Source organism: Sinocyclocheilus rhinocerous, unplaced genomic scaffold, assembly GCF_001515625.1.
Source record: "Sinocyclocheilus rhinocerous isolate Xijiao unplaced genomic scaffold, SAMN03320098_v1.1 scaffold4125, whole genome shotgun sequence".
In the NCBI taxonomy this organism is placed as follows: domain Eukaryota; kingdom Metazoa; phylum Chordata; class Actinopteri; order Cypriniformes; family Cyprinidae; genus Sinocyclocheilus; species Sinocyclocheilus rhinocerous.
This window is the reverse complement of record NW_015640508.1, coordinates 130,291-140,648: the sequence shown is the minus strand read 5'-3', so window position 1 is coordinate 140,648 and position 10,358 is coordinate 130,291. Positions and strand designations below refer to the sequence as shown.

At 38.0% G+C, this 10,358-nt stretch overlaps 1 protein-coding gene across 2 annotated transcripts in view; it reads left to right on the top strand.

Annotated features, from left to right (window-relative positions):
• The first annotated feature begins 8,387 nt into the window (after positions 1-8,387).
• Positions 8,388-10,358, top strand: part of LOC107753344 (calcium-activated potassium channel subunit beta-2-like) — a 29,296-nt gene continuing 27,325 nt past the window's right edge. For both annotated transcript variants that reach the window (XM_016569478.1, XM_016569474.1), the window contains exon 1: positions 8,388-8,545. The gene's annotated coding sequence lies outside the window, so the exon portion shown is untranslated. The remainder of the gene's footprint in view (positions 8,546-10,358) is intronic.

Genomic DNA, 10,358 nt, shown 5'->3' with positions numbered 1-10,358 from the left:
ATATTAATTGATGGACTGGAGTCATGTGGATTACTTGTGGGTTATTGTGATGTTTTTATCAGCTGTTTGGACTCACATTCTGACAGCACCCATTCACTGCAGAGGATCCACTGGTGAGCTTTTATGAAAAAAAAAAAAAAACTCATTTAGATTTTGCATGGACTGAGCGGGGGTAAATTTTCAGCAAATTTTCATTTTTGGGTGAACTATTCCTTAAATACCTAATTCACAAAAGTAATCATGCATATTGTGTTCAGATTGTGGTCAAGAATTCTTGAAGCAGCAGCAGTTTGCTGCAATTTGGTGAACTTTACTGGGAACTCTCAACACCAAAAATACATCAAAAGGAAACATGTTTGTGCTGAAAAGAATGACAATAGTTGCTTTTCCAACTTTAAGCCGAATAGTTCTAAGAATATTATTTCCACTCGGGCTTGGTTCGGCGTGGCATGTTTCCAAACCGCATTATTTCAGCACATTTTTTGCCTTGTTAGACTTAATTAAGAATTGTTGTAGCCTCCTGGGCGGTCCTCCAAAACATTGCATGGTTGTGTTTCGGCCAACCTGAGCCTAAAAAAAACCAATCAGAATCCATCTGACTTTAAAGAGCTTGAGCAGTTAAAGCGACAGACAACAAAAACATCAGCCTGGTGCTTATAATAAACAGGTTGATTTTGTGCGTTGGTATGGATGCTTATGTAATTATCATTAGAGTTATCATTCTTAGTGTGAATGGGAGTTACTGGTAAATAACCTGCAGGTTCTGGCACTAAAACACTGTTTATTCACAGTAGTGAGTGAATTCACTCCATAATGTTGAAATACAGTGAATTTGTTGTTGTCTTTCTGGATGTCCTTTAGATGAATCTCAGATACACCAGTTGCATTACTGTCATTTTGAAATCAAAATAACGAATCATGTCTGAAATGTAAGTGTTTGTATACTTACATATTAACTGTAATTTTGTGGAACCCGAAAACATATGGCATTGATGATTCAGTTGTGCAGAAAATTGTGTAAAGGATGATAACATCTGCCTGTAAGTGAATGTTTGGCTTCAATTCTTGCCGGTTTGTTTCAGAAAAGACCACCAGGAAATTTCTCAGTAAAGGAAAATTTATAACTATTGACGTAACATTACTGGAAAGGGACTAATCACTGGGATTTTTTTTAATGCTCTACCATGTGCACTTTTTTTTTTGTAATTGATGAATAGTTGTTTTTACAAGACCCATATGGTTCATTAAAAATTCTGCGACAGTGGAGTGACTTGAAAAATAATCACAAAGAGAATTGCTGCACACTCTGCCTGTCTGCTATTGGCTCACCAAACAGCCCCACGCCCTACATTCACACCATTGGTTGAGCAAATATTGGCGTGTCAAGCTCGTCGGACGTTAAAACAGAACAAGAGCCACATGGTTACAGTATTTAACCTAAGGTTGGCTTACTTATAGTTTTGAGATATGAGAATGTATTTTAACATAACAAAAAACACATGAGCTTTAATAGATAGAGCCACTTTGGGTCTATGCTTGAGGCTTTACTCCATTTTTTTTATATAGTTCTTCCTGAATCTGTGTCATGTAGTCTGACATGTAGATACATACACATAGCAGCAGCTTCTTTATGCCACACTCACTCCAAACTGCAGTTTACATTACCGCAGGATAGTACACACACATATACACTGACACACTGTGCCCCAATAGGTTTGCTTTGATAACAGCAAGGGCTTGACTTAGTTGCCATGCCAACAGGACAGAACAAAGACAGTAGCCATAATGACAGCAGCAATAGAAGATATGAGAATCATAGCTTCATACATTATATTCACTGCCGTGATACAATTTACACACATATAGCCTCATTTTCTAGGTTATATAAAGCAGTTTTTTTGGCATTAGTGATGATATCAAATAAATAACATGCACATTCAATCATGCATCGCATTTGCCGTCAACAACCTGAGATGCTAAATGCATTTAATAAACACATTTTTGTTGTTGTTGTCTTTTCTTTAAGAATTAGGTCACCCATTTTGTTATTACTGGTGCACTATTACCATTACGTAGACAGAACTGAACAAACTCTGAACCCTTAAGTATTAAGCATTAGTGAGGAGGAGGATTGATAAGAAGTAGAGGTGTCCTGTTACTTTTATAGACAGAAAAACCTATAGACGTATACTGAGGGAGGTATACATACCTCCCTCATATAGTAAAAATATACAAAATTATGAGAATTATTATTATTATTCTCTTATTATTATTATTAGTAGTAGTAGTAGTAGTATATTTATTGAGAAGAAATTATAAGTGACCCTAGCAAAGACCAGACCCTACCAATCTATAGATATGTATACATAAATGCCACATTCAACTGCTCCAGACACATTGACGTGTCCGCCATCTTGGAACAGTCAACATGTCATCACTCACAATACAAAATCAGTGAGTTTTCCTAGATGTCACAAAATTGCGCAGCCTCTGGTTGTAAAAAACCACAGTATGGCAGACGGTTTACATATAGCAGCCCATAAAAAAACAGCTAATAAAAGGCATATTTATATCTATGTTACCAATTGCCCTAGAGACCACACAACACCTTAGCATCCACCCAGAACTACCTAGCCATGCAGTCCACCTCAGCACTGTCCTAGCAACCACCCAAGCACCGCATCGACCGCCCAGAACACAATAGCAACACCCTAGAGACCATAATATTTTTTAAAATGCAATTGCTACCACTCAGTACACCCAAGCGAAGTGCCTAGCAACTAACCAGAATGCCCTAGCAACCACCCAAACACCATTTCAGTGATTGCCCAGAACATTTTACCAACACCCTAGAGAACATAATATCTTAACAATGCCCTAGTTACTACACAGAATACCCTAGCAATTGCCTAGCAACTAACCAGAGCGCCCTAGCAAAATCCTAGCCACCATAATATCTTAACAATGCTATAGTTACCACCCAGAAGACCCTATCAACACATTAGAGACCATAATAACTTAGCAATGCCTTTGCTACCACCCAAAAAACCCTAACAAAGCACCTATTAACTAACCAGAGTGCCCTAGCAACACCCTAGTAAACATAATACCACCCAGAACACCCTAGCAACCATTATTTCTTAACAATGTCCTAGGTACCACTCAAAACACCATATCAACACCCTAGAAACCATAATATCTTAACAATGCTCATGCTACCATTCAAAAAACTCTACCAAAGTTAAGAGAAACCACCCAAAAATCATATCAGCGACTGCCCAGAACACCCTAGCAACACCCTAGAGACCATAAAACCGTAATTCCCTAGTTACCACCCAAAATACCCTAGCAACCACCTAGCATCTAACTAGAGCACCCTAGTGATCATAATATAATAACAATGCCCTAGCTAACAACCAGAATGCCTCAGCAACTACCCAAACATCCTATCAATGATTTTGCAGAGGCAAGCAGTCTGTATCTAGATGTTGTTATTATGCTGCAACTACATATCTAGTGGTTGCTATTCTCTCCTTGGACTATTGCCACTTTAATTCACTGTGTGGCAGCTCTCATTCTCTAAATTCTCGGTCTCCTTTCTTGACGACACATTAGCACAGTCCCATCCTCCTCCACATGATCCAGCGTTATATTCACCTGCCTGTGATCAGCACTGTTACATTCTGATAGTTTATTAATGCTAACATGTTTGGTCACATGGGTGCAGTCGTGATCTGATCTCTCAGGTGTGACAGGATGAGATCATATCCATATCGGCTCATATGGACTTAGCTCAGATTGCACTATAAAGCCTTTGCATGTGTCAAATCAGCGGGCTATTTTTAGCCACTCTATGTGGTTGGGAGTCTGGTGGGATTTGTAGATAGTGGCTCTTTCCCGCTCTAGGCTGGAAGACTGCAGGCAGGATGAGTAAAGACAGGACTAAATGGATTGATCCTATCTTCCCCACCCCCACTCCATCTCTCTTCCTACAACACACTCCCTGTTCCTTTCAGTCTGGAACGATTGATTAATCCCTTCGATTTAAGACCCCCACAGAGCTCCATTATCTGTAGCGGGTACGATTTCAGCACTCCGCAAAAATTTCGTAGATTGCACCAATTAAACAACAAACCCTTGAGATTTATCGCTCGTTCTCTTGGGTACGCGGCCGCTACGATGCAATTCATTCTAAGTGAATGTTTAATATAAGTAGCAGGTTAGCAGGGCTCCCCCTCCTGATGCAGCAGGGCAGACTACTGGACCTGATTGAGTCAGTCATATAGACTGAGACAGACTCCCCCCTGAGAAACACAGTGGTCACCCCATATATACTAATTATACTATATGCAATTTTTGCAGCTCCATTTTAGTTTATTTTGTCCTTCAAATTGCTAGAAAAAAATGGCACGTTACAGATGGTTTAAAGACATGATTAAATTAGTTCTTTGAAATGGGGGAAAGAACCCCAAACAAACCTCTCCAGACATCAAGGCCAAATGTAAGGATTGGATGAAGTCCCTGTGCAGACATGTATTTTTGTTGTTGTAGACTATTGTTCAGAAGTGAAGTCTGTGGCTCCCAGAGCTGCTGCTCTCACTCTATCAGAACTGATGGAAGTGTTACGTACTTCCTTCAATTCTTTCTTCCTGGGACCAACACAAAGTGCCTCGACAGAGAACAACACTGCATGGCAAGAAAGATAGATGAAAAGACCTATGAGAGAACAGGGGTAAGGTGATTTTTCCCTTTTACTTTTTCCTCTCTCTTTTACTCACTGTCTCTCAAATCTTGAGGAATTTGTTGTGTTTTGTACCAATTTTTAATGTTTGATTTTTTTTAATCTGGTGATGATTTAGGGGGTGAATTTGAGTCCATTCAGAGGATATTATTGATCTGATCTCTCAGGTGTGACAGGATGAGATCATATCCATATCAGCTCATATGGACTGAGCTCAGATTTTGCTATAAAGTCTTTGCATGTGTCAAATCAGTGGGCTATTTTTAGCCGCTCTATGTGGTTGGGAGTCTGGTGGGATTTGTAGACAGTGGCTCTTTCCCGCTCTAGGCTGGAAGACTGCAGGCAGGATGAGTAAAGACAGGACTAAATGGATTGATCCTATCTTCCCCACCCCCACTCCATCTCTCTTCCTACAACACACTCCCTGTTCCTTTCAGTCTGGAACGATTGATTAATCCCTTCGATTTAAGACCCCCACAGAGCTCCATTATCTGTAGCGGGTACGATTTCAGCACTCCGCAAAAATTTCATAGATTGCACCAATTAAACAACAAACCCTTGAGATTTATCGCTCGTTCTCTTGGGTACGCGGCCGCTACGATGCAATTCATTCTAAGTGAATGTTTAATATAAGTAGCAGGTTAGCAGGGCTCCCCCTCCTGATGCAGCAGGGCAGACTACTGGACCTGATTGAGTCAGTCATATAGACTGAGACAGACTCCCCCCTGAGAAACACAGTGGTCACCCCATATATACTAATTATACTATATGCAATTTTTGCAGCTCCATTTTAGTTTATTTTGTCCTTCAAATTGCTAGAAAAAAATGGCACGTTACAGATGGTTTAAAGACATGATTAAATTAGTTCGATGGCATTCAATGCTGGCATGCAAAAAGATTATACTTGAATGTTGTTTTTTGTTATTATCTTTTCCGACTGTATAACTACAGTGCTTTCAAGCGGCCCATTTTTTCAAAAGCATTACTCCTTTTCAATGTTAGAACTGGCTGTACTAATCTTAAATTTGTAGCTTTTTAAAATTGGAAGTCCAGTGCCAAGGGAACATGGAGATAAATAGAGACAGACAGATGGAGAAAGAGAATGTAAACATGAACTTCAATAGGTTTCTGTGTGAACAGAGCCACCTAGTGGCTGGATATATATATAGCCACAATGTCTATCTGCTTGAAGAAAATCAGGCTATGATGGCTTAATAAAGAAACAGTTCACCCAAAATTTAAAATTTGCTTAAAATGTACTCACCCTCAGGCCATCCAAGATGGAGATGAGTTGTTTCTTCATCGAAGCTCACCAGTGGATCCTCTGCAGTGGATGGGTGCCGTCAGAATGAGATAAAAACATCACAATAATCCACAAATAATCCACACGACTGCAGTCCATCAATTAACATCCTGTGAAGCGAAAAGCTGCATGTTTATAATACACAAATTATGGATTATGGATTTGTATTTTTGCAAGAAGCAACAGTTAGAACGTTAAAACGCCTTGATGGATTTGTTTATTAGAAAAACGCAGCTTTTCACTTTACAAGATGTTAAATGTTTTTATCAGCTGTTTGGACTCTCATTCTATGAGTCCAACTATGACATTGTGATTTACACGTAAATGAATGTTACCCAAAAATTAAAGTTCCGTCATCATTTACTCACCCTCATGTTGCTCCAAACCTGAGTTTTTGGGTGAGCTATCCCTTTAGTGAAGCATTAGTACATGTGTTATTATTTTTAGGTAAAATAACCAAAACAAGCCCTCTTCTTTTTATCTGAACTGCATTTGGATTGGATTTCATTGAATTAACTGTAAGGTTCACAGAGATATGAATTTTCTTTGAAATGGGGGAAAGAACCCCAAACAAACCTCTCCAGACATCAAGGCCAAATGTAAGGATTGGATGAAGTCCCTGTGCAGACATGTATTTTTGTTGTTGTAGACTATTGTTCAGAAGTGAAGTCTGTGGCTCCCAGAGCTGCTGCTCTCACTCTATCAGAACTGATGGAAGTGTTACGTACTTCCTTCAATTCTTTCCTCCTGGGACCAACACAAAGTGCCTCGTCAGAGAACAACACTGCATGGCAAGAAAGATAGATGAAAAGACCTATGAGAGAACAGGGGTAAGGTGATTTTTCCCTTTTACTTTTTCCTCTCTCTTTTACTCACTGTCTCTCAAATCTTGAGGAATTTGTTGTGTTTTGTACCAATTTTTAATGTTTGATTTTTTTTAATCTGGTGATTATTTAGGGGGTGAATTTGAGTCCATTCAGAGATATTATTTTTTATATTTAAGTTAATTTTGCTAAATTGAGAAATTAGCAAAACATAAATACACAAAAGTTAGATTAAACAGTTTGAGCTGTTTTAATCACTGCAGCTCATGAGGCCAATTTCAAGGGTTTATGAGAGATGATTGTGATAGGATGTGCAACTTAAGGTCTCTAACACTAGATGGCAGCGTACATCAGCAGTGCTGAAGATATCTTCAGGCGCATGCTAGTAAAAAACATTCTCATTCTACCTTAGAGATCTCAGTAAAAATATTTTAACAAAAATACCATGAAAAACCCATAAGCTTTGGCTTCAGATTTTAGAAAATAAATACTATAAATATATGAAAATTTATGTATTTTAATCTCTCCTCATTGTAACCTCTTCGAGTATTTTACTTTCTCTCCAATGAGTCAAATGTCTAAAAATCAATCACAATTACAGTTCTATATAGTTACATTTTTATATATTTGTTCCAACATAAAAGGGAAAATAACAAGGGATTTTTAAAAAAAATATTATTTTATTGTTAAGATTTAAGATCACTGTTTAATCATCAGCAACAACCATTAATAGGATGAAGCAAAGAAAGTGCAACCGCAGATTTAAGACTGACAATTTAGTAAGAAAAAAAAAACGTAAAAGCTGATTTGGAAGGCAACTAAATAAAACCCTGACCAGGTATACTGCACAGATATATTTACAACTTAAAATAACTATTTTCTATATTTCATCATTTATTCTTGTAATAACAAAGCTGAATTTTTAGCAGCCGTAACTTCAGTCTTCAGTGTCACATGATCCTTCAGAAATCATTCCAATGTTCTAATTTGATGGTCAAAAAAAAATTCTTCTCATTATCATTATTAATATTGTGGAAACTGTGATACATTTTTCCAGGATTCCTTGATGAACAGAAGAGCATTTATTTGAAATAGAAATATTTTATAACGTTATAAATGTCCTAATCGTCACTTTTGATCAGTTTCATGCATGCTTATTGAATAAAAGAAAAAAACATATTTTAAATGGTACTGTACTATTGTAATTACCTTGTATTCTTTGATATACCTTGAAGTACCATGTCAATACCCATAGTATTTGAGTATGGCAATCATTCAGTACCATGGCACAATATATACCAAAAAATCAAATACCATGGTATCACCACAGTACCCTTTTTTTTTGCAAAGGATGTTATAATTACAGAAATGTTCACTCTCATCTGTGTGTGTATGTTCACATACAGACACTAGTCAACTAATTTTAAGCATGAGAGAGCAAGTGAGTCTATTGTGCCTGTCACTCTTGTTGCACCAGCAGCTATCTGAAACATTTTGAGCACACGGGCTTACACTCAGAGTTAGCACGTCTCTCTCTCACTAATGGTGCTCCTCACAAACAGGCTTAACCAACAGAACGTCTGCAGAAAAGTTTAAACTTGCCACTAACAGACACAGTCACCTGCTGGGATTGGGATTATCAACCATGTAATCCTTAAAAAACAAAGACACCTGAAGGTAGGCTCGATTTATGTCTGTCAAATGCATAAAGGAGTTTGATTCGATTCATGATACCCATGCTTTATCTAGGATAAGTTGATGGTTAGACTTTTGTCTTTCTTTAAACATCTATAAAATGGTTTTGCTTTAGTGGGTGACAGTTTGTGTGAGGGGCAATAACTGTGAGCCGGTTAAAGAAAAGTGGGGGGGGGAAGCAAGTGTGTGAGTAAACATCCACAGAAATTGAACTTCTAGCCTTGAGACACTGAGGCATTATCCTTCATTTCATGTTTAAGTTGCATCTTGTTTGTTCAAAATTTATTAAGGCTTTGAAAACTATATTACAGCAGACCCTTCGGGCACCCCAATGGCTGTGTTTGGTTGCTTTTTCCTCTTGATTTATTAAAATTACCATCAAGGAATCCAAAGATTCTATTTATCACATAAAACATATGTTTCTTTGCTGTTACACTGGTGTATTTTTGTGTGGATGATTGTTCATCATCCAGCTGTATAGCACAGGGCACGTGAATTCCTGTCCTGACCTCTTGACCTGTATTTGGTGAAGGCCCACCAGCTGACCTTCAGCAACAGCCTGCAGCCTCTCTGGTGCCGCTGTTTTAGCCAGCAGGCAGCAAAGCCACATCCCATGAGCACTTTGCTCACATGGGAGAGAAGAGGCAGTCACTCAGGGGTGTGTCACGGCTCCGTCATGCTTTCTAACTGGCTGTGAATCTATGTAACTTTAAAGACAACAGATGCACCACGAGTGTAGATTTGAGTTTTTATGATGAGTTTGCACATGACCCTGGCAAAGTTTAGAGACTACTGAATGATACCACTATAGCAATTGTAGATGTAATTAAATGATAGATAGACAGATCTAAAGAGCAATTAAAATGTGAAAAAAAAGTGTGAAAAATGAATAAAACAATGTTAAAAAATATTAATAAAATATAACTTAAAATATAAAGTTATACATTTAAATTAATTATTATTATTATTATATTTGTTTATAATTATTAATTGTCTGCACTGGGGCAAATGAAAATGTTGGCAGTGCAACTAAAAATCTGAACTGGAAACAGACAGAAACACAGACCAGACAGACAGAACATTAGATAGACAGGGATGCAAACAGGTAAGGGTTAAAAAAAAAAGAACACTGCAAGGGTAGAGAAAACTTGCCTTAACTAGGGGGGTCCGGGGCATGCTCCACACAGATTTTTTTTTTAAAGATATTTGCTTCACATGCAGGGCTGAACTGGGACAAAAAAAATCAACCCTGGCATTTTTGTTTCAAGGGCCCACCACTACGATCAGAATCAGTTCAGCTGGACAGCACCCATATATACATTGTCATTGAAAATATACACACAATAACACTGTGTGTGTATACCTGTGGATATCTGTTTAAGTGGACCAGTGTACTCACTGCCTCTGGACTTCCTCTTAATAGTCAGTCAAAGTTATGATGCTTTGAGAAAACCATTGTAGGCTATCTACACAAACTAGGCATGCACAATCCTTATTTTTCATGGCAAATTCCGATTGGAAATTTTTTACAAGCAAATGGACCGATTCTGATACTGGTTGCTGATTTTTTTTTCTTTTCTTTAAAGGGATACTCCACCCCAAAATGAAAATGTTGTTATTAATCACTTACCCCCATGTCGTTCCAAACCCCTAAAAGCTTCGTTCGTCTTCGGTCTTTCATACTTTTCTGGACCTTGACAGTGTAATTTACTTGGCAGTCAATGGGACAGTCACAAGCCTCCCGGTTTTCATCCAAAATATCTTAAATTGTGTTCCGAAGACGAACGAAGCTTTT